We start from the raw sequence: 27711 nt of genomic DNA, 5'->3' as shown, positions 1-27711 counted from the left end.
GGTTTTTGCATCAGTATTCATAAGGGATGTTAGTCTGCAGTTTTCTTGTAGTGTCTGTCTGACTTTAGTATAAGGATAATGCTAGCTTCATAGAATTTAGATGTGTTCCCTCCTCTTCAGTTTTTTGGAAGAGTTTGAAGAGGATTGGTGTTCATTCTTCTTTAAATGTTTGGTAGATTCACCAGTGTAGCCATATGGTCCTTGGCTTTTCTTTGTTGGGAGGTTTTGGATTACTGATTCAGTCTCCCTGATAATTATGGATCTATTCAGATTTTCTATTTCTTCATGATTCAATTTTGGTAGATTGTGTATTATTAGGAATATATCCATTTCTTCTGCATTACCCAATTCGTTGGCATACACTTGTTCATAGTATTCTATTACACAGCAATCCCCTCCTTATCTCTGGCAGATACTCTCCAAAACCCATAGTGGATGCCTCAAACCACAGAGAGTACCAAACTCTATATATAATATGTTTTTTCCTATACATGCATATCTATGGCAAGCTTAATTTATACACTGGGGGCACACTAAGAAATTAACTGCAGGGGCGCTAGCTAGGTGGCCCAGATGGTTAAGCGTCTGCGTTTGACTCAGGTCACGATCCCAGGGTCCTGGGATCGAGCCCCACATCGGGCCCCTGGCTCAGCAGGGAACCTGCTTCTTCCTCTCCCTCTGCTTCTCCCCCTCCTTGTGCTCTCTCTCTCTCTCTGTATCTCTGTGTCTCAAATGAATAAATAAAATATTAAAAAAATAAATAAATAAAAAGAAATTAACTGCAAAAACTAATAATAAAATAGGACAATTAAAACAATATACTGTAATAAAAGTTTTGTGAATGTGGTCTCTCTCCCTCTGTCTCTCAAAATATTGTACTGTACTCACCCTTCTTCTTGTGATGATGTGAGATGATAAAATGCCTACATGATGGGATGAAGAGTGGTGAATAACGTAGATACTGTGATATGTAGCATTAGGCTACCACTGACTTTCTGATGATATGTCAGAAGGATCATCTGTTTCTGGACAACAGTTAACCACAGGTACCTGAAACTGCAGAAAGGGAAACCACAGATGGAGGGGCGGGGACTGCTATAATTCCTTTTATTTCTGTGGTATCAGTTGTAATGTCCCTTTTTTCATTTCTGATTTTAGTTATTTAGGTCTTCTCTCTTTTTTTCTTAATCCAGTTAAAGATTTGTCAATTTTGTTTGTTAATCTTTTTAAAGAATAAATTTTAGTTTTGTTGATATCTCTATTCTTTTTCTTTTTTTAAAAAGATTTTTTTTTTTTTAAGTAATCCCTACACCCAACATGGGGCTCAAACTCACAATCCCGAGATTAAGAGTTGCATGCTCTAACAACTGAGCCAGCCAGGTGTTCCTCCTCTATTGTTTTTCTATTCCTCATTGCATCTATCGCTGCTCAAATCTTTATTATTTCCTTTCTTCTGTTAGCTTTGGGTTTAGTTTTCTTTTTCTAGGCCCTTAATATTTACAGTTAGATTATTGATTTGAAATCCTTTTCCTTCTTTAATGTATGTGGTTACAGTTATAAATTTCCCTCTTAGAACAATTTTGCTGCATCTGAGAAGTTTTGATATGTTGTGTTTTTATTTTTATTTATCTCGAGATATTTTCTAACCACCTTTGTGACTTCTTCTGTGACCTATCGGTTAAGAGTATGTTGTTTAATTTCCTACCTATTTCTGGTTTTCCTTCTGTTACTGATTTCTAGTTTCATTCTGTTATGATCAGAAAAGATACTTTGCATGTGCGTGTAATTTCAGCCTTTTTAAATGTATTAAGATTTGTGTTGTGGCCTAATATATACTCGTCCTAGAGACTTTCATCTGCATTTGAGAAGAATGTATATTCTGCTGTTGTTGGGTAGAGTATCCTGTATATGTCTGTTAGTTCTAATTGGTGTATAGCGTTGTTCAAGACCTCTATTTCATTATTCATCCTCTTTCTGATTTCTATCCATTATGGAAAGTGGATATTGAAGTCTCCAACTATTATTGTGGCTCTGTATTTCTCCCTTCAATTTTGTGATCTAAGTGAATGGATTCCATGTTAATGGATTGGAAAGAATCAATATTGTTAAAATTGCAATTCTCCCTAAACTGATATATAGATTCTATGCAAAACTACTACAGCCTTTGGTGCAAACAGCAAGCTGATCTTAAATTTTATATAGAATATCCAAAACAATTTTCAAAAAAGAACAACAAAGCTGGATGACTTACAATAGCCAATTTCAAAACTTACTATAAACCTACAGTAATCAAGACAGTGTGATATTGGTGTAAAAACAGGCAATATATATTATGGAACATAGGTATTAATGGAACAGGATTGAGAGTCAGAAATAAATTCTTACATTTATGGTTAATTGATTTTTTTAAAGATTTATTTATTTGAGAGAGAGAGAGCATGGGTGTGGAGGGCAGAGGGAGAGAAAAACTTAAGCAGACTCCGCACTGAGCTCATAGCCTGGCATGGGAGTCGATCTCACCACCCTGAGATCATGACCTGAACCGAAACCAAGAGTCAGACACTTAACCAACTGTGCCACCCAAACGCCCCTATGGCCAATTGATTTTCAGTGAAGTAGCTAAGACAGTGCAATGGAGAAAGGACAGTCTTCAACAGATGATGCTGGGACAATTTGATCTCCATATGCAAAAAAAAAAAAATTAAATTAGACCTTTACCTCACACCATACCCAAAAATTAACTCAAAATGGATCTTAGATCTAAATGTAAATGTAAAACTATAAAAGTTATAGAAGAAAACATAGGATAAATTCTCCATGACCTTGGGCTAGGCAGAGTTCTTTTTTTTTCTTTAAATTTTTTTCTTGTTATGTTAATCACCATACATTACATCATTAGTTTTTGAAGTAGTGTTCCATGATTCATTATTTGTGCATAACACCCAGAGCTCTACGCAGAACGTGCCCTCTTTAATACCCATCACCAGGCTAACCCATCCCCCCACACTCCTCTCCTCTAGAACCTTCAGTTTGTTTTTCAGAGTCCATCGTCTCTCATGGTTCGTCTCCCCCTCCTATTTACCCCCCTTCATTCTTCCCCTCCTGCTATCTTCTTCTTTTTTTTCTTAACATATATTGCATTATTTGTTTCAGAGGTACAGATCTGTGATTCAACAGTCTTGCACAATTCACAGCACTCACCATAGCACATACCCTCCCCAATGTCTATCCCCCAGCCACCCCATCCCTCCCACCCCCCACCACTCCAGCAACCCTCAGTTTGTTTCCTGAGATAAGAATTCCTCATATCAGTGAGGTCATATGATACATGTCTTTCTCTGATTGACTTATTTCACTCAGCATAACACCCTCCAGTTCCATCCATGTCATTGCAAATGGCAAGATCTCATTCCTTTTGATGGCTGCATAATATTCCATTGTGTGTATATACCACATCTTCTTTATCCATTCATCTGTCGATGGACATCTTGGCTCTTTCCACAGTTTGGCTATTGTGGACATTGCTGCTATAAACATTGGGGTGCACATACCCCTTTGGATCCCTACATTTGTATCTTTGGGGTAAATACCCAGTAGTGCAATTGCTGGATCCTATGGTAGCTCTATTTTCAACTGTTTGAGGAACCACCATACTGTTTTCCAGAGTGGTTGCATCAGCTTGCATTCCCACCAACAGTATAGGAGGGTTCCCCTTGCTCTGCATCCCCCCCGCCAACATCTGTCGTTTCCTGACTTGTTAATTTTAGCCATTCTGACTGGTGTGAGGTGGTTATCTCATTGAGGTTTTGATTTGGATTTCCCTGATGCCGAGCGATGTTGAGCACTTTTTCATGTGTAGGCAGAGTTCTTAAATATGACATCAAAAGTGCAATCCACAAAACAAAATTGATAAATTGGACTTCATCAAAGTGACAACTTTTGGCTTCAAAAGAAACTCTTAATAAGTTCAAAAGCTAAGACACAGACTACAAGAAAATATTTACAGGGCGCCTGGGGGGCTCAGTTGGTTAAGCAACTGCCTTCTGCTCAGGTCATGATCCCGGAGTCCCTGGATGGAGTCCCGTATCAGGCTCCTTGCTCGGCAGGGAGTCTGCTTCTCCCTCTGACCCTCCCCCTTCTCATGTGCTCTCGCTCTCTCAAATAAATAAATAAAATCTTTAAAAAAAAAAGAAAATATTTACAAATTATATATCTGGTAAAGGAGTTCCATCCAAAATACACAAAGAACTCTTATAACTTAGTTATGAGAAGACTAACAATCCAATTAAAAAATGAGGAAATGCACATTTCACCAAAGAGGATATATGAATGGCTAAAAAAGCACTTGTAAAGATAGTCAACATTGTTAGTCACTAGGGGAATTCAAATTAAAACCACAGTGAGAAAGCATTACACACCCACTAGGGCTATAATTAAAAGGACAGACAATACCAAGTGTTGAAGAGCATGTGGGGGAATCTTTATATATTGCTGGTGGGAATGTAAAGTGGAAAAGCCACATTGCAAAACAGCTTAGTAGTTTTTTAAAAAGGTAAAAAAATTTGCCATATGACCTAGAAATTCTACTACTAGGTATTTACCCAAGAGAAATGAAAATTTATGTTCACACAAAGACCTGTACATAAATGTTCACAGCAATTTGGTTATTCATAATAACCAAAAGCTGGAAACAACCCAGATGTCCATCAACTCATAAGTGGATAAACAAAGTCATATGTCCATGTAATGGACTATTTTTCAGCTACAAAAAGGAATGAAGCACTGATACATGCTACAACATGTATGCACCTTGAAAACAGTATGCCAAGTGAAAGAAGATAGTTTAAAAAAACGACATATTGTATGATTCCATATGTATGATATGACCAGGAAAGGTAAATCTTTGGAGACAGAAATCAGATCAATAGTTGCCTGAAATTGGAGGTGAAACTGAGGATAGACAGCAAATACTTATGAAGGAAGCTTATGCGGTTTTGGACGTGTCTAAATCTAGATAGTAACAGTGGTTGCACAGCACTATAAATTTACTAAAAACCATCGGCAGTATGCTTACAATGGGTGAATTTTATAGTATGTAAACTATATTTCAATAAAACTGTAAAATTGTTAAATGAATTTCAGAAATGCTTGTCCGTTACTGATGGACAGTTTGCTACAGGATCTTTCTGGGACTTAGTGACCAGAGATGCATGCAGAAATGGAAAGAGAAACGAATCTGTTTAGAAAAATTAATACCTTAATGAGGGTCTATAGGGAGTGACCAAAAAAAAAAAAAAGTTCAAGAGAGAAGGCTTGGGAATGACCAGAAATTGTTCAGGAAACTCTCCAGGCTGAGAGGTAAGGCCTGGAAAAGGAGACATACTGCGTAGAGTTCTGGGGACTGCAATGGTGGGGATTTAGGCAACTTTAAAGAACACAGTTCCACCCTCATACTCAAGGGGGCACCAGAGGAGCAAATCTCAGTGTGACTGCAGACCCTTCCAACCCCTGAAGGCAGGACCCTCTCCTGAGTTCATTGAAAACCTGACCCAGGTTCTTCAGAGACCAGGACTCTCAATTTTCTTTTATTTTCTTACGAAGAGGGAGGGAGAGGGAATTTGCCTGAAGGTGGCTTCCTTTTAAGCCTGAAAATGTGGCAGGAACAGCCAAGAGAGGCCCTGTGGCTCTCTCCAGGGGAGAGGCAGTGATTACAGCCAAAAGAAACTGCCCTAAGAGGAGCTTTTTCAGAATGACACATGCTATTTTCTTCCTCTCCCTCCGTGACTCAGATTCATATTTCACACAGACCTTTCCCTGTGTTTTCTTTCCTCTGCCTTGACCACTAGCCAGCCAACTGTGTCCACAGTGTTTTCCCACTCCTGCTCCCCAGTCGGAATCAGTCTGGTAAAAACATTTTTTTTTAGCTAGAAGAGATCTGGTATTTACCAGGTAAATTCCTCTACAAGTACCTTTGCAATGAAAACCTCTATTTAAGAGAGTCCTCCACAGCCCAGCTTATATCTCACCTAATTCAGGTCATAGTCAATGAAACAAAATTCTAATCCATACCACACATTTGGACAGTCCAGTGGCACTTGTAAAAAGATTTGACCTGTAATACTTTCTTTTCCCCAAAGAACTTAAAAAATAAGTCGAGGCAAAAACAGAGTGCCTTCGGTAGTTGAAGAATATTTTCCCACGGGCACTTGTTTTAAAACTCCAGTTCCCAGGAAACCTCTGTAAGGACTTTTCCCAATAGTCTACCCGATCCTGGACAAGAAAGAGAGATAGGCTCTAGATTTGATAAGCAGGGATCTTCTCAGAAGGAAACCATGGGAACTTTCTCAGTATTCAAGCAGGCTCTGGTCCAGAGCATTGTAGAAAATGATCAAGGGATCAGAAATGAATCTAGTTAAAGGAAACAAAAGTGGCATACCAAAGAAGTGAGAGTATGTTGAGGCCTGAGGCCATATAATGTACTAATGAGAGTCAAGTCTTTAAAAAATACTGTACCTAGATCATATGACAGAATTATTTACATCAGTTGTTCTTACATAGTGCTAAGAGCAAGATTCTTAAAGGGCATCATTACTGGGGGAAGCCATTTTCTCCCTCTCCCAGCTACATAAAATAGAAACTTCCACTTCTTCAAAATTATGAAGAGCATTTGCCTTCCTGCTTATCCTCCCCCAATTCTCCCCAAGGAAGGACTGACTTACCTGACTGTGGCACTGGGGAAGGAACTGAGCATGCTCAGCTCCTTCTGCACCTTGTCCTGGAAACAGGCTGCCCACCAGACAAGTGCATCCCCACCCTGAGTCCCAAACACACAGAAGTCTAGGATAGAGTAATAAGAAGTGTGGTTGTAAGCCCTGACGTGTGGCTCCTCCACTTTGGCCTCACTCCCATCAAAGCCAACACTTTTCTCTCAATATGTCTAATTTGTGTGTTTATTTCTCAAAAGCTTCTGAACACAAAGGGGGTAAGAGCTGCAGTTTATTGTCTTCTTTAAAGCCTCCAAATCAAGACTTTGAGTAACCCTGCCCCTGAAAAGTTTGAAAACCAGTGAATAACCCAAAGAAATGACTCTAGCAGGAGACTAAATTTACTATATGCCCTTGAGCAAGGGGTGAGCTCCTCAGTCAGGAAGGGAGGCCACCTCTCCCAGAAGAGAGTGCAGCTTGAGGGGCTTGCACGTGGGGCAGTGAGGGATGAACGGACAGCTTTCCAAGAGCCTGGAGTGGGGACACCAGCATCACTGCCGAATTCTCTCATGGCTAAAGTGTGAAGTGGTAGCAAGAGCCCCGAATTAGGACCTAGAAAACTTGTATTGAAATCCCAGCTCTTGGGTGCCTGGGTGGCTCAGTTGGTTAAGCAACTGCCTTCGGCTCAGGTCATGATCCTGGAGTCCCGGGATCGAGTCCTGCATCAGGCTCCCAGCTCAGCAAGGAGTCTGCTTCTCCCTCTGACCTTACCCCCTCTCGTGTATTCTCTCTTGTCTCATTCTCTCTCTCAAATAAATAAATAAAATATTAAAAAAAAAGAAATCCCAGCTCTTATCAGATGTTCAGCCTTCACCAATTTTGAGCCTCAGTTACCTTATTTGTAAATGAGCATAAATATCATTCCCACCTACCCTGAGGGTTACTGTGAGAATCATTACATCATATATATGAATGTTATATGTACACTGGAAAGTACGATGGAAATACAAGATCATATGAAAAAATGGTGAGGATAAGTTATTTAAAGATATTTTGGGGTGGAAGAGCTGGATATTTTCCATTTACTCCTCCAGATCCACTCTCCAATCTGATCCATGTTCTGAAAGCTGAACTTTCTGAACATCAATGGGCTCCCTGGCCTGTTGGCTGCCGGTTGAGTTTAATTGAAGTGGAACTACAGAGGGGATTGGAGAGAGGGTGGTTCAGCTGCCTGGATCAGATTCCCCAGGATCCTCCCAGCTGGGTCTCTTCAGGTTGGCTGCACCTCTCTATGAAGGGCACAGCTTAAGCCTTCTCCACAGTTTTTCCCCAGACCAGCAGCATTGCCATCACCAGAGAATGTGTGAAAAATAGTTACTCTAGTCCTACCCCAAACCTACTGAAGCAGAAGCTCCAGGGTAAGGCCCAGCAATCTATGTTTTAACAAGCCCTCCAGAAGATTCTGATGCGCACAAAATTTGAGAACCACTGCTGTAACTAACTGCTGTACTCCCTTTCCTTTGCTTGCAGCTACTCACCCTGGGATACTGTCCAATCCCTTGTTGCTTCCCCCCAAACCCTGTTTACCTTTGTAAATAGTCCTTTCATTATCCTCTCCTCAAGTTAGTCATTTTGAGCGTGCCATTGTTTCCGTTCGGTAAACTAAGAAATGATGTAACATCCTGTGAGACATATGACTAAAATCTGAGGGTTTTGTGTGGGCTTGGGCTGTAACGTTGGTTTCTACCAAGGGCTTTAGTCTGAAGAGGGAAAATGCTAAAATAAGTTGCTACTTGCAAAAGGAAGCTGCAGGTATTTCTTTCATTTGGCTAAGGCCAAAGCTCTAGTGAGCTAAATTCATACTATTTATTTTTCATTTCACACAAAAGTTGATTGGGCCAAGATATACCATTTGAGCCGCTGTGGAAAATAAACAAGGTCAAACGGTCAGTCTGTCCAAAGTGTGTAATGCCTAAGACAAAGAGAGACTTTTTCTAGGTTGTTTGTTTCTGCAGGTCTCTTGTCACAGGAACTCTCCTTGTTTCCAGGGTGTAAACCTGAGGCAGAAGTATTCAACAGAGGTCAGCAGGGAGCCTCGAGTAAATCCCACTCCAACAAGTCATTTCCTTCGGGAAGAAGCCTGCAGTCAGGGTAAGAAAGAGGCTTTGGGAAGACTCAGCCCAAAGTGCTAACTAACCCGGGTTTTTCTTGCCTTTGTAGATGTACACTGCTTTTGCCTACAACTGAAGAGACTGGTTTTCAAAGTGGCGTCTCTTACTTACGCATTATGATTTATTAATTTAACCACCAGTAAGAACTGGACCCTGAAAAATGGTGAGGCAGGCTAAGCTTGTCTTCACATTTTTTCTTTAATCCACTTTTTGTAAAAACAATTCTCTATCTACCCTCCACCCCCGAGGTCCATGGTATCCTCAAGCTATAAGCTGTCCTATTTATAGCCTACCACTTAAACAACCTTCCCGAATTTTCTCCTCCTTGAACTTTTCCAGAGCACACTCAAAATTAAGAGGAACAGGGTCCTATCCCTCAGGGCCTAATGCTGATGTGATCATCTAATTAGCCCTGGTAGACAGTGGCTTACTGCTAGTATTCCTCCTGCCCAAGGCAGCCCACAAGAGAGGACCCATCTCAGGACAGCAGGCCTTGCTGCCTGAGAGCTATATGATCTTGAGAATATTACAAAGAAAGATACAAAGAATCATAGATTCTTGGGGCTGAAAGGGACTGGTACCTGAATACATATTCTAACACATTACCAAGCTATTATCTACCTTCCCTTTAATTTTCTACTGAAAATAATTTCTACCACTTATTGAGCACCTCTTATGGGCCAAGGCCTCTTCTAGGCATGTTGTATACATTATCACTAATCCTGAAAGTAACCCATCAAGGTAGTTAGCACTAACCCCAGTTTGCAGTTGTGGAACTGAGACTCGATAGAGAGACATAGTTCTGAGAAAGTGGCAAAGCCAGGGTTCATATCCAATTCCAGTTGGCCCGGAAGTCGGTGCTCATTCCACTTGACTGTGTGATCTCCTGAGAGATCCCATTCTAACCCTGCAATTGAGGCATCCTTTATAATGACCTGAATTCTGTCTTCCTCTACCTCCCGCCCATCACCTCCAAGTTCTACCCCTCTGGGTACAACAAGCAAAATTGGCTTCCTCTTCCACAAGCCACTTTTTCAGATATTTGAAGACTCCAAACTACTCTAACCATCCTGAAAATATTCAACCTTTCCTCCTGTGAAGGAAGTCCCTTTACTATCCTTCCAATTTCTCTTCTGTTTGTCTATGTCCCATAAGTCAACAACAACCACAGGTTGAGTTTTAATATACATACAGAAAACTGCACAAATTATAAGTATACAGTGCCATTAATTTTTACAAAGTAAGCGTTCCTTCCTGGATTGAGAAACAGAAGCATTACCAGATCCCTGGAAGCCCATGCTGTCCTGTCTCTGCCTCCCCCAGAGGTGACCACAACCCTGACTTTTAACACATGCATTATATAGAAAGCAGACAGTCTGCCTCCTTTTGTGTCTGGCTTTCTTTGCTCAACATTGTGAGAATTCCATGTCATATTGTGTGGAACTATAGTTAGTTCGTTCTCACTGCTTTCTGTGTACTTTTTTGTGTGCAGTAAATGCAACTTTTTTATTATTTTATTTTTTTATCAAACTATAGTTGGCATACAATGTTATATTAGTTTCAGGTATACAACATAGTGACTCAGCAATTCCATACATTACTCAAATGCTCACCATGATAAGTGTAGTTACTATCTGTCACAATACAAAGTTAGTATAATACTATTGACTATATTCCCTATGCTGTATTTTTCATCCTAGTGATTTATTTATTTTATAACTGGAAGTTTGTACCTCTTAATCTCCTTCACCTATTTTGTTCATCCCTCTACCCACCTCTGGCAGCCACCAGTTTGGTCTCTGTATTTATGAGTCTGTTTCTATTGTTTGTTTGTTTGCTTGTTTCAATTCTACAAATAAGTGAAATTATACGGTATTTGTCTTTCTCTGTCTCACTTATTTCCTTTAGCTTTATACCCTCCAGGTCTATCCATGTTGTTGCAAATGGCAAGATTTCATTGTTTTTTATGGCTGCATAATATTTCATTGTATATGTATACCACATCTTTTTTTTAATTTTTTTATTTATATATGTATTATTTGTTTCAGGGGTACAGGTCTGTGATTCATCAGTCTTACACAATTCACAGTGCTCACCATAGTACATACCTTCCCCAGTGTCCATCACCCAGCCACCCCATCCCTCCCAAACCCCCTCCACTCCAGCAACCCTCAGTTTGTTTCCTGAGATTAAGAGTCTCTTATGGTTTGTCTCCCTCTCTGGTTTTGTCTTGTTTCATTTTCCCTCCCTTCCCCTATGATCCTCTGTCTTGTTTCTCAAATTCCTCACATCAGTGAGATCATATGATACTTGTCTTTCTCTGATTGACTTATTTCACTTAGCATAATACCCTCTAGTTCCATCCATGTCATTGCAGATGGCAGGATTTCATTTTTTGATAGCTGCATAATATTCCATTGTATATATATATATATATATATATATATATATATATATTCTACATCTTCTTTATCCATTCATGTCTCAGTGGACACTTAGGTTGATTCCATATCTTAGCTATTGTAAATAATGCTGCAATAAACATAGGAGTGCATGTATCTTTTCAAATTAGTGTTTTCATTTTCTTTGGGTAAATACTCAGCAGTGGAATTACCAGCTCATATGGTATTTCTACTTGTAATTTTTTTAAGAACCTCCACACTGTTTTCCATAGTGGCTGCACCAATTTACATTCCCACCAATAGTGAATGAGTATTCTCTTTACTCCACAAGCTTACCAACACTTGTTTTTTCTTGTCTTTTTGATGCTAGCCATTCTGACTTGTAGGAGGTGATGCTTTCTATGTAATTTTTTTAATGTGGTAAAAAATATATATAACAAAATTTACTATCTTAGCCAGTTTTAAGTGTACAGTCCAGTGGTATTAACTACATTCACAGTGTTATGCAACCATCACCACCATCTATCTCCAGAACTTTTTCATCTTTCCAAACTGAAACCCAGTTACCGTTAAACAGTAACTCACCATCTACCCCTCCCTCAGCCCTTGGAAACCACCATTCTACTTTCTGTCTCTGTGAATCTGACTAGATACCTCATATAAGTGGAATCATACACTATTTGTCCCTTTGTGACTGGCTTATTTCACTTAGCTTCCTGTCCTCGAGTTTTATGTTGTAGCAAGTGTCAGAATTTCCTTCCTTTTTAAATCTAAATGTTCTTTTGTATGGATATGCCACATTTTGTTTATTCCGTGTGCTTCTTTTTAAGATTTGTTTATTTATTTGAGAGAGAGAGAGCCCACAGCATGGGCGGGAGGGGCAGAGGGAGAGGGAGAGAAAGTCTTAAGCACACTCCACGCTGAGCACTGACGGGGGGCCTCGACCTCAGGACCCTCCGATCATGAGCCCCCACTCTGTGTGCTTTTTAAAGCACATTGTCTTATAGTGTACCCAGTGTCTCTGGTGGGTCTAGCACAAGCAGGTCCTTTCCACAACTCCACCACCTCACTCCCACATTCATTTTCTCTTGCTTCCAATTCTGGCTCTCCTCTGGACACAGTGCCCCTTGTGCTATATCCATCTTTGCTTCCCCAGCACCTAGCTCTGAGTAGAAATACAGTGAACAATATCTGTTAATAAACAAATGAATGGAAGTAGAACAGCCCCATGAAGTCCCTCCTTTTTACCTTTCTGAGCCTCAGTTTCTTCATTCTTAAAATGAAAGGTTTGAACCACGGATTTCGCGAGTCTTGCCTACTTTAACATCTCTGATTTTATGACGGACTCGCACTTAACAAAACTCTTCAGTGACCTGTTCCAAGGGTTTGGCTAAGAAAAACAGTAATAGTAACTTTTAAAGCTACACTTCCATGTTTTAGTTTATGTAATTTCGGTTTATTCCCTTGGTAATCCTGTTAAGTAACGTGAGAATTTAAGGCTCCGTGAAAGAGGATTCTGGACAAGGAAACAGACTTGCAAAATGGATTGTTAAGGTGATCCCCACTAGGGAGAACTTTGCCAGCCTAATTTCTTTCATTCCACATCTGAACTGACAAGCTTCCTAGAGTATGTAGCAGGGAGGTAGAGTCGGGTGGGGAAGGGCACTGTAGGGAAGCTGCAATTCCCAGCCCAGTCACCAGGTGGCCCCTTAACTGCACCCAGAGGGGACAGATGAAGAAAACAACTCCAGTTCCAGAGCCAGAATGGTCCCAAAAGGTCAGTAAACCGAATTAGGCTTTTTCTTGGAGGCTTTTCAGATAAAAAATGGTTAGGAGGCCCTGAGTATTCTGAAATACACTATGACTGGCATTGGACTTAAAATGCTACTCACTGTGTTCCTGGATAGGTTAAAAATCTGACCATAATTCCTTATCCTCCATCTTGTGACTTCTGGATCTTATTCTCTCCTGTCCTCCTTCTCCCTCATCCGTTAGATTTTTATGAGAGACACAAAGCCAGATTTTGATGGGCCATGGTTTAAACACACTGACTTAAAATGTCTCAAGGGACAGTAAGTTTACAGGTGGATCAGTAGCTTTCCAGCTGGAATTTTTAAAGGACACTAAGCTTAGTGTCTTATAAAAGAGAACACTCTCACACGTATTTCAAGAACATTTAGAACTTCTGTGTCAAATTAGATCAAATCCATACAAATAGTCTCTCCTTGGCAATTGCTGCTAATAAAGTGGTGTATATGTCTCCAGGTATTTTTTCCAAAGTACATAGTAGCATATGTTTTTTCTTCTTTTTTTAAAAAGACTTTATTTATTTGATAGAGAGAGGGAGAGAACAGAAGCAGGGTGAGCAGCAGAGAGAGAGGAGAAGCAGACTCCCCGCTGAGCAGGGAGCTTGATGTGGGGCTTGATCCCAAGGGCCCTGGGATCATGACCTGAGCAGAAGGCGGATGCTTAACCGAATGAGACACCCAGGCGCCCCTGTTTCTTCTTTATAAAAAGGAAAACTGAGGCACCTGGGTGGCTCAGTCGGTTAAGTGTCTGACTCTTGATTTCAGCTCAGGTTGGAATCTCAGGATCTCGGGGTCATGAGATCGAGCCCCACATCAGCCTCCTTGCTCAGCGGGGAGCCTGCTTTTCCCTCTGCCTGCCTCTCTCTCTCTGACAAATAAATAAAATCTTTTTTTAAAAAAGTTTATTATAAAAAGGACCATTGATTATACCATAACACCCATTAACCTTACTCCACATTCTCTTCTCTTACATTGAACATCCATGGGTTTTGGTAAAGTTGTGTTCAATTATTTCCTATTTTATGTTTTAAAAATAATTAGTGTTATTCTGTCCTCCCTCAGAATCCTTAAGTGTTTTGGCATTTCTGCTACAAAGATATTTTTGCCAATTCCTACTAATTTTTTGCTATCCTTTGAAATTGCAAATTTGTTTACTGAACCTAGGTATATTTTTTAGGGTGATTTACAACTTTTGAAACATAGTGCTCTAGGGGTGCCTGGGTAGCTCAGTTGTTAAGCGTCTGCCTTTGGCTCAGTTCATGATCCCAGGGTCCTGGGATCGAGCCCTGCATCGGGCTCCCTGCTCAGCTGGGAGCCTGCTTCTCCCTCTCCCGCTCCCCCTGCTTGTGTTCCCTCTCTCGCTGTGTCTCTCTCTGTCAAATAAATAAATAAAATCTTTAAAAAAAAAAAGAAACATAGTGCTCTATTATATTATTGTTGTTTCCTTGGTTCCAAGCACTACTAACTTCGGGTGGGATTCGCACACTTTTACTGTTCATTCTGTTATTTTCATAGAGGTTCTGTGACCTCCTATTGTATTCATTCTTTAACATTAGTAATGTCCTGGTGGGTTAAAAGCAGTCAAAAAATCAGAGACTAAATAAATAAATAATTAGCTGTCTTAGAGACCACAGAGAACAACTTCAACCTATACATTAGCACTGTGTAAGGATGAAATGAAATAGCCAGTGTGAAAGCCCTTTGAAAAATACAAATGTATGCCATGCAAATATAATATTTGGCCTGACTTCAAGTGGAAACCAAGAGCTGCTGAAATAATGGCTTCTTAGGATTTAGCAAATGCCTAGGGTCATATATCTGAGGAAAGAGCTGGGAGACACATAACCAGCATCATTTCTTAAACTAGCTGAATATTCTACATTGTTTACCCACAAATGTTCTGGCTACTATTGTGACTTAACACATTTTAGTAACAGGGTAATGGGAGAATGCATTTTTTTTTTTTTACGGTAGTCTTGAGATTCCAACAACTATCAAGGGACATAAATCGGCACGAAGTCTTCAAAGTGGCTGGTCTAGCAAGACAGAGCCAGTGTAATGTGGCTTTTCTATTAGCTTGGCTATAAAGTTGGCTATTAACTTAGCACTTAATTGGATCCTCCTACAGTGGAATCATAAGAGCATTCAGTCCTGCAGGCTAGAGAACGTGTTGTACCTGTTGAATAGTGTTTAAGGTCCTTTAAAAGTCTGGTTATAATTGCATAATGACTAAACACGGCTTTATTATATCGGACTTTTAGAGGTGATAGGCATGTTGTCTACCTTCACAGAATTGTGTGCAAAGGGCTGCATCTGAGTCCTAGCTCTACCGTTTATAAACTCTATGTCTTTGGTCGTATGTTTTAGCCTTCATGAGCTTCAGTTTTTTCATTTGCATAATACAGGTAACAGTACCTATCCTTCTTACTTCATGGAATTGTAAGAATTAAGTTAAACCATGCACAGAAAAGAGTTTTAGGGACTTAAGCACTCTATACCCATTAGTTATGATTACTAAGTGTAACCATCATATTTTACCAAAATGAGGAAGCTGAGGCTCAGAGAAGCTAACTGATTTGATAAGGATCGATCTATGGTGGCAGAGTTAGATCTAGAACACAGATCTCCAGGCCTCTTTTCTTTGCAGTGTATCAATCAGTGCTGTTTTGTGACATTTTATATAAACTAAGGTCTCCATCCATGACTCATTTACATACAATTTATTAGCCAGCTATAATAGGTCATTAAAATTTAACTTCAAGTTTGTTAGAAGCTAGATTTAATTACTGTGTATGTGTAGATGCATTACTGAACTTCCAGCTAAAACTATAGCTAGGCTAGACCCTGAAGGGAAAAGTTTTTTGTTTTTATTTTGCATGTCAGTGCTTGGCTAAAACTTCTGTTTTTGTAAGAGAGTCACATGAGATAATCTAAACTCTAAATCTAATTATGAGGAAGAATCTACAAAACAAACTCAAACCTTGTATGAAAGCCAAAACTTTCATTATACTTTCATAATCTTTGTAAAATAGCTTTTTTTCTCTACCTTCATCCTAAAATATATTTCAAACTGGTATATTAACATAAAGATGACCAATTGTGGCCTCAAAGACATCTTATTCTTTTCTTTAATTCTTTTTTTAAAGATTTATTTTTTTATTTGAGAGAGAGCATGAGCAGGTTGGGGAGGAGCAGAGGGAAAGGGAGAAGCAGACTCCCCGCTCAGCAGGGAGCCTGATGCGGGCTTGATCCCAATACCCTGGAATCATGACCTGAGCCAAAGGCAGACGACGCTTAACTGACTGAGCCACTCAGGCGCCCCCGAAGATATCTTATCCTAATATTATTTTTGTCTCAATAGATTCACTTATCAATAATGTGTCTGTGAAAATAGCATTATATCTAAAGGCACTTCTTTGTTTTAAATAAGGCTATTCTGAGTTTTCCCTTATCCTTAAAATTTACAATGGATTTGGACTAAATAATGTCTAAAATTTGCTTATGACTCTAAGCTCTAAGACCTAGAATTCAGAATTATAAGAACAAACTAGATCAGTATTTATTTTTCCAGCTATACTTGCATGGAGAATTGGGGCCAGTTTCCCTTCCACAGAAAAAAATACATTCAGGCATGTTGAACCTTGGGGCCTTGTTAAGGAATGTCTCTCAATTCTTTGTGAGTTTTTAGTAGCTTAATTTTACAGTGTTCTATGATAGAGAATGTCTAGAATTTATATCTTAAGATTTGGGCCCATGTCCTGGCTGATTTTCAGCAAGATATTAAGCCTTCTCTGAATCTCAGTCTTCTAATCTTTAAATATGGTTATTTCAACAGGATGCCCAGAACTTATAAGATTTTTAAAAGATTAGGGGGAGGGTTGGCAGGCAACTAGAGAATCTCAGAAAGCTATTGTTTCAGAGCTAGAGAGCTTTTCAGTCTCGAAAGTGGTAAAACTTGACTACTCATTGTTGTCACCTTTGTTCTGGTGAAATGACCTAACTGCACCCTCTACAAAGAGTAAAATTTGTAGCCTCCTTGGTTCATGGAGAACACTCTGAGGAAACCTAAACCCTGATGTTCTCAGAGGAGAACTTAGCTAGGTATTCTTATTGGTAAAACAATTGTTAGCCTCTAAGCCTGTGCTTATCTCTGCCTGCTTTGTCACTTTTGAGGTAGAGGCAATGTCTCCTTTCTTTCCATACAAATCTAAAAGGATGAGGGCAGCCCTGTGCCTTGTGCCTGGGGAAATGTGTACTCTTGCCAGAGAAGGTGCTATCCACAAACCTGAAGCTGAGGCCCTCTAGATGTTTACATCTAGAAAGTGAGGACAATGAAACTGACCTTAGAATGTGGCTGTGGGAATTAAATGAGCTAATGCGTGTAAGCCTTCTGGCACATAAGGTACTTGTTAAATGATAGCTATTATGAATGTTTTCCTGAGCCCTACTATGGCCTCTTCCTCTGGTAGACAGAGGTGGGAGGTGGTGAGGGGAGGTGGCAGGAAGCAGAGCAGTGCTCAGTGGGCAGCCCTAAACAGGTGCCGGCCCATATGGTCAAACCCTACTCCTGGAACATGCATCTGCAAACCTTGGGCAGGGCTCTAGGCAGCAGCTGCACAGGATTAACAGCAGTGAGAACCAAAAGCAGACTGCATACCTTGCATCCTCCCAGAGCTGGCCCAGAGAGACATGAGACTCGCATGTAGTTCAGCCAAAATGTAGGCAGGGGTCAAACGTTTGGCCCCTAGTTTACATAGGCTTGCATTCACCAAATGAAACTTCAAATAAAAGAGACACAGCAACATAAAACAAGGGACACTGCTGCCAGGGAACATGCCCAGGACGATGTGACCTTGATGCTCTCTGATTGTTTTCACTTCCAGTAAATATTCTGCCCTTTAAGAAAATGACAACTAGAGCAGAGTGTGAAGACACCGCTGAGTGTCATTTTGCAAGGTTTAACGAATCTGAGTCTTGGGGATTTGGGGTAATTGAGCACATGGAAGTTTCTTCTGATTAGTCGTATAAAGAGATAGTAAGCAAAGCGACCGCAGAGTAAAAAAGGGCAGCAGGTGTGAAGTAGCTGTCTAGGGGATCAGGTGATACGATGGAATAGCCAGGGAACATGGGGCCGCAGGATGTCCATGATTTCGAATTTTAACTGAGTCCAGTCAGCATGCTTGTGCATTTCTCCCCAACGTTTTGAGGTGTGAAGTCACTAGGACTTATTGTAATTAGTTAGGGTTTTGTCAGGTAAAAATATGAAAGGAAAGAGGGGCAAAGAAATTGGGGCTATATGCAAGGTTCATGAATGGTAGCTGGGGAAGAAGGGAAGTAAGGACACAGTGAAGGTGAATAGTGATGAGAGACATCAGGGTCAAAGGATTCTAGGCCCCAGTGGGGTTGAGGACATTCTTTAAGCAAATTTTGGCACTACAAATCTTTTTCCCCCCAGGTGTTTAAGAGTAGAACATTTCCTTGCCATCTTCTCACATTACCCTCTTTATTCCCACTTTTTTTTTTCTCTTTTCACAGTTTTCTTCTCTCCAAGTTCATGAGGGGTTGCTACTTGCTTTGCTGAGAAAGAGTGAAGATTCTTGTACTCCTGGCAAAGAAGGAGTTAAATGGTGTTATTTGGAAGTCCTTCTACATTATCCAGATGTGGCTTAGAGATAGGATTATGCTGATGTCCTTTGTTTTTCTCCTTAATTACCAAAGAACTCTCTTATCTCAGACATTCTGGTGCTTTGTTGGAATTTTCTTAATAATACAGCCTACTACAGAGCAATTTTTGGGGAGAACTGCAATGTGACCCTTAAATTGGGGCAGGATTCTAGCAAAATAGAGGCCTCCTGGCCAGAGCCTCTGCTCAGATTCCTAACAGAAACACACTTCTCATCAGAATGGCTTCAGAAGATCCGATGACAGAGGCAGTTCTATGAGTTTGTTGTGCTGGTCTTTTCATTTACCTGAAAACTATTTTAAATGATTGCTTTCCAAATGCAGTGACACAGCAGTCAGTTTTCTAGAGACCTTCCATTCAGTAAACTTCTTGCTCTGAAGGTTTGCCCTGTCAATCCTGGAGGTGCTTGAAAGCAGAATGAGCAGGTCACAGAGGCATAGAAAGGATAGAGGATAATAGAATCTGTAAGATTTGGGGATCACAAAAAGTGAAAATGATCCACTGATATGTTCACCTCACCTGACTTGCTGGAAGGGACCTCAAATGGTCTTCACGTTTATCTTCCTGCCTCCACACAGGACAGCAGCAAAGCTTTCTGCCCACTTGGAGATTAGGTCTATTGCTATCAATGCTTCAAGAATTTTTAAAAGTTGATCTTATATTTATCTTTAAGCAGATTTACTCTTCCACACTTTTACTCGTTCTTCTACTGACTATTAAGTTTGACTCTTAAGGGATATTCCCAATTTGCAAAGTAATTCACTACTTGTTGCTGTTACAAACATATCTAATTTTTTTTTAATTATCCAGTTACCACAGGAAAGTTAATCATGATAATCTAGAGCTTACATCTTGACTTTTCGGTTTTTGAATTTGTGAAAAAGCACAGTTTATTGTCAGGTGACTTGAATTCTCCCTAAATTCAACCCCTTGCCTTTCCTGGCACTGTAGAATGGTGGACAGAGAAATAGAGCTGAAGCCAGAAGCCTCAAATCCCAACTCCACCATTACAAGCTGCATCATCACCATTTATGTTACTCTTGATTTATAGCCCCAATTTTCTCATCTGCAAAATGTAAAAAAGCATACCTATGCCCCTAATAAATCAGGTAATAAATGTAATGCTAAAATAGGGACTCCTGGGTGGCACAGTCTGCTGAGCTTCTGGCTCATGATCTCAGGGTTCTGAGATTGAGCCTGGTGGCGGGATCCACACTCAGTCGGGAGTCTGCTTGAAATCCCCTCTCCTTCTGCCCCTCCTGCTCGTGCTCTTTCTCTCTCTCTCAAATAAATAAATCAATCTTTTTTTAAAATGCTAAAATATTGTAAAAGTGTGTCTGTTTTTAGGTTTTACTCCCATTTGCCCCATGTTAGCTTATTTGGGGTCTCCTTGGGCCCCATCCTTCTCTGCTCTTCTTGTTTTTGCCCAGCTTTCCTTCTCCTGTCCCTAGTGTCCAGCTGTCCTCCATGGAATGTTGTTGTAGCAGAAATCTCAGAGACTACACAAAAGCTAAAAATACAGCCAAGAAAGAAATTAATACCAGTGTACAGAGACCTTCTTCCTGCTAAACATATTTCTTAGAGGGTGCTATGAGACTGAGCGAAGGAGAGGAGAGAGAGCAAAAAGCAGATGGAGAGGCCAGTGACCAGAGCAGGAGAGGGAAGAGCAAAGGAGCTGGGAAAGAATCTACTAGAAAAGGAGGAACACAGAACTCACGTCACCCCCCGGCCTTTGAAAGGAGGGGAAAAGGACAGTATAATTCCAACAAAACATGAAAGTATATGAAAGGGAGTTTATACAGAAAAGAGCAAAGAAAGCAAAAGAATAAAATTCTTTTCAGGAAGGGGAGTATCAAGTTGCATTGCAGGCAGGCACTGTAATAAAGTTATGATATAGTGAGAATAGTTGAGTGAGAATATTTGATTCCTACAGCCAGTTGCTGGGAGGAAAATGTATATCGCTGTTATATTTGTACTGCAGGTAAAATTATCCCATGGCCAATAAAAGAGAAAAGGGATTTGCTGCAAACATGGTTGGGACACATGCTGTTACACTCAATCCATGTGATAGAGAGAATGTGGAAGATGAACTTGGAAGAACACACAGTCCCATCTGCGTGCTTTCCTTCCCCAAGGAATCAAGTGACATTCTGCAATAACTTAGAAGCAGGAGTTTTCGATAGACACTTGGTATGGGAATTGGAAGAATGAAGGAATTGGAGGAGGAATCCCCACTAAGGCACGAGCTGGGATTCACTGCGGGAGTAGGGAGGCCTAGATGGAGCAGCAATCCTATTAAGGACTAGATTCTTTCTAGTGGAATTTCTTGAGCAGGGTAACTGCTAATACCTAGGCTACCCTGTAATTAAAGGAAGCTAAACAAGCCCATTTGCAGACCTAGGTTCCTGTGGAAACATCAGACCCAATCTTCAATCTCTTCTGACACGTGGTATGTAAGTTGCCTTTCTCTGAGCCTGGGTAAAAACAGACAGTAGCACACCTTATTATGTCCTGGTCTCCCACCCCCACAAGACTATTTCAGAAACTAATATCAGAGGTAACAACCAGGATAGTGAGCTAAGGTTGGGAGAATTATATCCTGCATCTTCAGACTCTCCAGGGAACAAAACCACAGAGGTAAACTATTTCTGTTTCACATTGCAAAAGTACCCCATGACTCATCCTTTTTTTTCTTAATTAGTCCTTCTCTTTCTGATTACATCCATCTCAGGTAATCTTTGTTACCCCACTGAAAGCATGAGGATCGGTTTCCCATATAATGTTGTTTTGAGATTTACCAAGTTAATTTCACTCCTACTTTGACTTCTCTGAAATCAGCTACTTTATGCAAAATTGAATGTAGATGCCTTATGTATAGGTTGATTAAGTTGCTGGTGAAAAGAGAGGCTCTCTTTTGTTGGCTGGGGAGACTAGACTTTCTTTCCCATACCGTTCATGTAACTCTCCCAGCTGCCAGGCCCCTAGGTAGTCTTCACAGTCATAGGCTCTCTCCTTATGCCCTATGGCCAACAAAAAGAGAAAACAAAAAACTCTAGGCCATTGGCCTCCAAACTAGGACTTGATGACTTCTGAAGTCTGACTTCACTTGCAGGTTTAGGATCCTAAAGCTGTGGCTTCTACCTTCACATCCATCCAAACAAGATAAGCAAAACTCATGACTCCATTTTACTAGGTCATCGTGTAAGGGAAAGCACCAAGGGAATCTTTTGCCTTGAGAGCTCTATTTCTACTTCAAATAGAGCCAGTGAGACTGATCAGAAAACATCTCCCATAGCTACCTGCCAGGTGTTATCACAAGGGAGGGCAGGAACAGATCCTTTGTATAAATCAGGAATGTTCTCATTCTTGGAGTGGGACACTAACTTAGGAGAGCCAGTCTTGTACATAGAAATACTCAAATATCAGAAAAACAAGTACGTAGTGCCCCTCCATGTTATGGGGCTTAGAGAGGTTTATCTTTTTGTTTGTATGGGAAAATTAAAAGAATACCAAATTATATTTTGTGTTCATACCAATTACCAAATAATATGCCCTAAATATAGTCCATCATATTTCCCTTGATCTTTGAAATAGGCAAGTAAGTTTCATTTTCAGGAGCTCCCCTTAGCAAAAATATGCTCCCAGCATTATATCCACCCTTCATTACTTGACTCTTATCTTTTTGCTCTTAACTTAATAGGGTTGTAATTTAACTCTTCCTGTTTCTTTTATTATAAAAGCAATTTGGAAGAACAAAAAGTATACAAAAGAAATGCATTGTTTTAAAGTAACAATAAAGGTCATAACCTTCAGTCAATGAAAATGCTTTTCTTCCTATTCCAAACCTATAGAGATAAAACACAAACAACAATAACAAAACAATTAAATACATAAATAAGTTCAAAAGCAAGAGAAGGAAGTCTCTAGATGCCAGAACTGAAGCAGAAACTAAAAGCCGTAACAGGAAGCAAGACAGCAGCAAGGCAGCCAACCTATCAGGTGCCTTTGCATAAATCAGAAAATGGACCACCCTCTGAGTATATTCACCCTTAGAGTGCAGAACTTGCTGAGTTCTGAGTTCTTACTGAGTCACACCATATTGTCCAAGTGCCCTTGTATAGGACATAATCTGCACAATGGTACACAATGGCCCTGATAAGTGGGAGCAGAAGCTACATCACTCAGAGAGGTTTTGAAATTGGAAATAGGTCTTAGGGGCTGAGGGATAGAGTTTTTTTTTTTTTCAGGTATATTTATTTTATTTGAAAGAGAGAGTACGTGCACACAAGAGGGTGGGAAACTTCCCCCTCTCCTCCCCTGCTTGCACACTCTCTCTCTAAAATAAATAAATTCCTTAAAAAATAATAAAATAAACTTAACCAAGAAGGTGAAAGACTTGTACTCTGAAAACTATAAAACATTGATGAAAGGAACTGAAGACAACACAAATAGGAAGATATTTCATGCTCATGGATTGGAAGAACAAATATTCTTAAAATGTCCTACCCAAAGCAATCTACAGATGTAATGCAATCCCTAACAAAATACCAACAGCATTTTTCACAGAACTAGAATAAATAATCCTAAAATTTGCATAGAATCACAAAAGACCCTGAGTAGCAAAGCAATCTTGAAAAAGAAAAATAAAACTGGAGATATTACAATATCAGATTTCAAGATATACTACAGAACTGTAGTAATCAAAACAGTATGATACGGGCACAAAAATAGACACATAGATCAGTGGAACAGAATAGAGAGCCCAAAAATAAACCCACAATTATGTGGTCAATTAATCTTCAACAAAGGAGGCAAGAATATGCAATGGAAAAAAGACAAGTCTCTTCAACAAATGGTGTTGGGGAAACTGGACAGCTACACACAAAAGTATGAAACCTGACCACTTTCTCACACCATACACAAAAATAAACTCAAAATGGTTAAAGACCTGAATGTAAGACCTGAAATCATAAAACTCCTAGAAGAGAGCACAGGCAGTAATTGCTCTGACATTGCCATGACAACATTTTTCTAGATATGTTTCCTGAGGCAAGGGGGAGGGGGAAGGAAAAATAAACTATTGGGACTACATCAAAACATGAAGTTTCTGCAGAGTGAAGGAAGCAATCAACAAAACTAAAAGACTGCCTACTGAATGAGAGGAGATACTTGCAAGTGACATATCTGATAATGGGTTTGTATCCAAAATATATAAAGAACTTACACAACTCATTACCTAAGAAACAAATAATCCAATTAAAAAATGGGCAGAAGACATGAAGAGACATTTGTTCCAAAGAAGACATACAGGTGTCAACAGACATGAAAAGATGCTCAACATCACTAATCATCAGAGAAATGCAAATCAAAAATACAATGAGAGATTATCTCACACCTCTCAGAATGGCTAAAATCAAAAACAAAAGAGGCAAGTGTTGATGAAGATGTAGAGAAAAAGGAACCCTTGTGTACTGTTGGTGGGAATGCAAACTGGTGCAGATACAGAAACTCGTACAGATATAGAAAATAATGCAGAGTTTCCTCAAAAAATTAAAAATAATTTTACCATATGATCCACTAATTCCACTACTGGTATTTACCCAATGAATATGAAAACACTAATTCAAAAAGATATATGAACCCCTATGTTTATTGCAGCATTATTTGCAATAGCCAAATTATGGAAGCAGCCCAATATGTCCATCAATAAAATAAACGCATAAATAAATGTATATATACCCAATGGAATATTACAAATCCCGCATGCTTTCACAAATATGTGGAATTTAAGAAACAAAACAAAGAAAAAAAAGAGAGACAAACCAAAAAACAGACTCTTAACTATAGAGAACAAACTGATGGTTACCAGAGGAGAGGTGGGTGGGGGGATGGGTGACATAGGTGAAGGGGTTTAAGAGTGCACTTATCTTGATGACCACTGAGTAATATAGAATAGAATGTTGAATCACTATATTGTTTGTACACACTAATATAACACTGTATGTTAACTATACTGGAATTAAAATTTAAATAAGTTTCTCTGAAAAAAATACAAAAACATTAATTCAAAAAGATATATGCACTCTTAAATTTATTGCAGCATTATTTACGATAGCCAGATTATGGAAGCAACCCAATTTCCATTGATAGATGAATGTATAAATATGTAGCATATATATACAATGTAATAGTACTCATTAAAAAAGAATGAAATCTTGCCATTTGCAACGACATGGATGGACCTAAAGAGTATAATACTAAGCCAAATAAGTTAGTCAGAGAAAGACAAATACCATATGATTTCACTCATATGTGGAATTTAAGAAACAAAACAAATGAGCAAAAGGAAAAAAAAAAAGAGAGGCAAACCAAGAAACAAGCTGACAGTTACCAGAGGGGAGAGGGGGTGGGGGATAGGTGAAATAGGTGATGGGAATTAAGGAGGGCACTTGTGATGAGCACAGGGTGTTGTATGGAAGTGGTGAGTCACTGTATTGTACACCTGAAACTAATATAACACTTCGGAATGCCTGGGTGGCTCAGTCGTTTGGATGTCTGTCTGGCTCGGGTCACGATCTCTGGGTCCTGGGATCAAATCCCGCATCAGGCTCCTTGCTCAGCGGGGAGCCTGCTTCTCCCTCTGCCTGCTGTTTCCCCTGCTTGTGCTCCCTCACTCTCTCTCTCTCTGATAAATAAATAAAATCTTAAAAAAAAAATAATATAACACTGTGTGTTAACTAACTGGGATTTAAAGAAAAACTTAAAAATTTTTTAAATTATAAAACAATTAGAAAATCTCTAATATTCAGTTTGATGAAATAGTTGATACAGGTAGAGCTCGTCAAAGAATGAAACCACTAAGTAAAAGGTTATTGGGTTGGAGAACTTTACAATGAAAGGCTCAGACTGTCACCATCTGAACCTACTGATCACTAGTAATGATACCATCAGACATGCAAGCCTCCTGATTTGATACAATATGGCACCAACTCTGAAGAATTTTTGTCAAAAATATTGAGCCTGAGACTAACTTTTGCCTCTCTTAACCTGGTTTCCAATGACAGGAAAAAGGGATAGAGGAATAAGTTAGATGACCCCATAAGGAGATAGACAAATTCAGAATGTGGGACATTCCATAAGAACTCATCTAATTTATTCTGTAAGTCAATGTCACATTAAAAAAAAAAAAAAAGAGGGGGGCCTGGGTGGCTCAGTCAGTTAAGTGTCTGACTCCTGATTTCGGCTCAGATCATGATCTCAGTGTTGTGAGATCAAGCCCCACGTCGGGCCTGCATCAGATTGGAGCTGGGTGCGGAGCCTGCTTAAGATTCTCCTCTCCTTCTGTCCCTCCCCACCCTCTATAAAATAAAAAGTAAATGAATCTTAAGAGAAGGACTATACTAGATCAGTATTCTCACCAGAGATGATTTTGTCCTGGGAGGAACATTAAACAATTTCTGGAGATATTTTGGATTGTCTTAATGTGAGAAGTGCTACTGGAATCTAGGGAGTAGAGGCCAAAATGCTACTAAACATCCTATAATGCACAGGAAACCCCATACACCAAGAAAGATCTGTTCCAAAATGTCAATAGTGTCAATTTCCTGTGCTAAAGGAAATTGAAAAGACACAATAATCTAATTTTGTGTGTGGGTCTTATTTGGATCCCGATTTAAAGAAACCAAACCACAGGAAGACATTTTTGAGACAATCAGGGAAATTTGAACATAAATTAGATATTCAAGGATACTGAAGAATTATTACTGATGATACTGGTATTGTGTGTGGTATGTGAGAAAATGGGTCTAATTTTCAGAGGTGCATACCAATGTATGGATGGATAAAATGGCATGATGTTTAGGGTTTTCTTTAAAAGATTTCAGCCAAAAAAAAAAAATTACATAATACTGTTGACAAAATATTGTTAAGTCTAGAATCTTGGTGATGGCTTTGTGAGAGTTCCCTACATATGTGTATATATTTGATAAAATGTTTCATTCAAACACTAAGAATATTATTCAGAAAGAAGGATTTAACCCAACAGGAAAAAGGAATAGGCAAGAAACAATGAATGTCATTCATGGAGGAATCCTGTTGGACTGTGAGGACCCTCGTTCAGACTAGAAAGCATATATACAGTAAGAAGCTGGTGCCTATACAGATCCTGAGATGAGCTTCATGGTGGCCAGGCACTTTTAATCACAGTTCAGTGAGAAGAAACAAGGCCTCTTTGCTCACTGAGAAGTAATATATCTGAGAAAAAGAAAGTATTTTAGTGGGTTCATTGTAGTTCAGAACCTATGGTTACACATATTTGCTGAAGAACAAGATTTTTCTCACTTTATTTTTGTAGTAGAGGCTTTTGAGAAATTGGAATACTCCAGAAATTTTTAGTATCAGGAAAACCAATGAGCTAACAAGGAAGGAATCTTCTAGTGTGCCTCTTGTTTCTCCATATTTTCAAAGAGACTATCATTTTTTTTACATCTCAATTAATTTGATGACTGACCTCTCAGAATATTAGGGACAAGATGATTTTCTATTTGTAAGTTTCTTTAGCTTGTTATCATGCAAAGTCCAGACACCTCATATGACCTCATTAGTGTGGGTGCAGTGATGGGTGTGTTCCTCATGATTGGTAGTGACATTGGTGGAAAGTCAAAGCCATACTTGCACTGGCCATATAGAATCCTACTGTCTGCTGGAAAGCAGCTATGGAAAAAATCATTCACTTGTATTGCAGAGGTATGGACCACAATATAAGTGATTTTCACTGGGTAGTGGGTTGGATGATGCACCCCCAAATGAGATATCCAAGTTCTAATCCCTGGTACCTATGAATGCAACTTTATTTGAAACAGGGTCTTTGCAAATGTAATTAAGTTAAGAATCTTGGGGTAAGATCACCCTAGATTTAGGATGCACCCTAAATCCAATGGCTAT

The 27711-nt window shown here is 39.5% G+C and overlaps 2 protein-coding genes across 2 annotated transcripts in view; one reads left to right on the top strand and one right to left on the bottom strand.

Annotated features, from left to right (window-relative positions):
* SPPL2A (signal peptide peptidase like 2A) overlaps positions 1-27711 on the top strand; it is a 155977-nt gene that overhangs the window by 12755 nt on the left and 115511 nt on the right. The window contains exon 3 of the mRNA XM_027570769.2: positions 8753-8855. The gene's annotated coding sequence lies outside the window, so the exon portion shown is untranslated. The remainder of the gene's footprint in view (positions 1-8752; positions 8856-27711) is intronic.
* AP4E1 (adaptor related protein complex 4 subunit epsilon 1) overlaps positions 1-27711 on the bottom strand; it is a 119859-nt gene that overhangs the window by 65425 nt on the left and 26723 nt on the right. The window lies entirely within an intron of this gene.

This window comes from Zalophus californianus, chromosome 6 (assembly GCF_009762305.2).
Source record: "Zalophus californianus isolate mZalCal1 chromosome 6, mZalCal1.pri.v2, whole genome shotgun sequence".
Lineage (NCBI taxonomy): Eukaryota > Metazoa > Chordata > Mammalia > Carnivora > Otariidae > Zalophus > Zalophus californianus.
The sequence above is the reverse complement of the archived record's forward strand: the minus strand, read 5'-3'. Positions and strand labels throughout refer to the sequence as shown.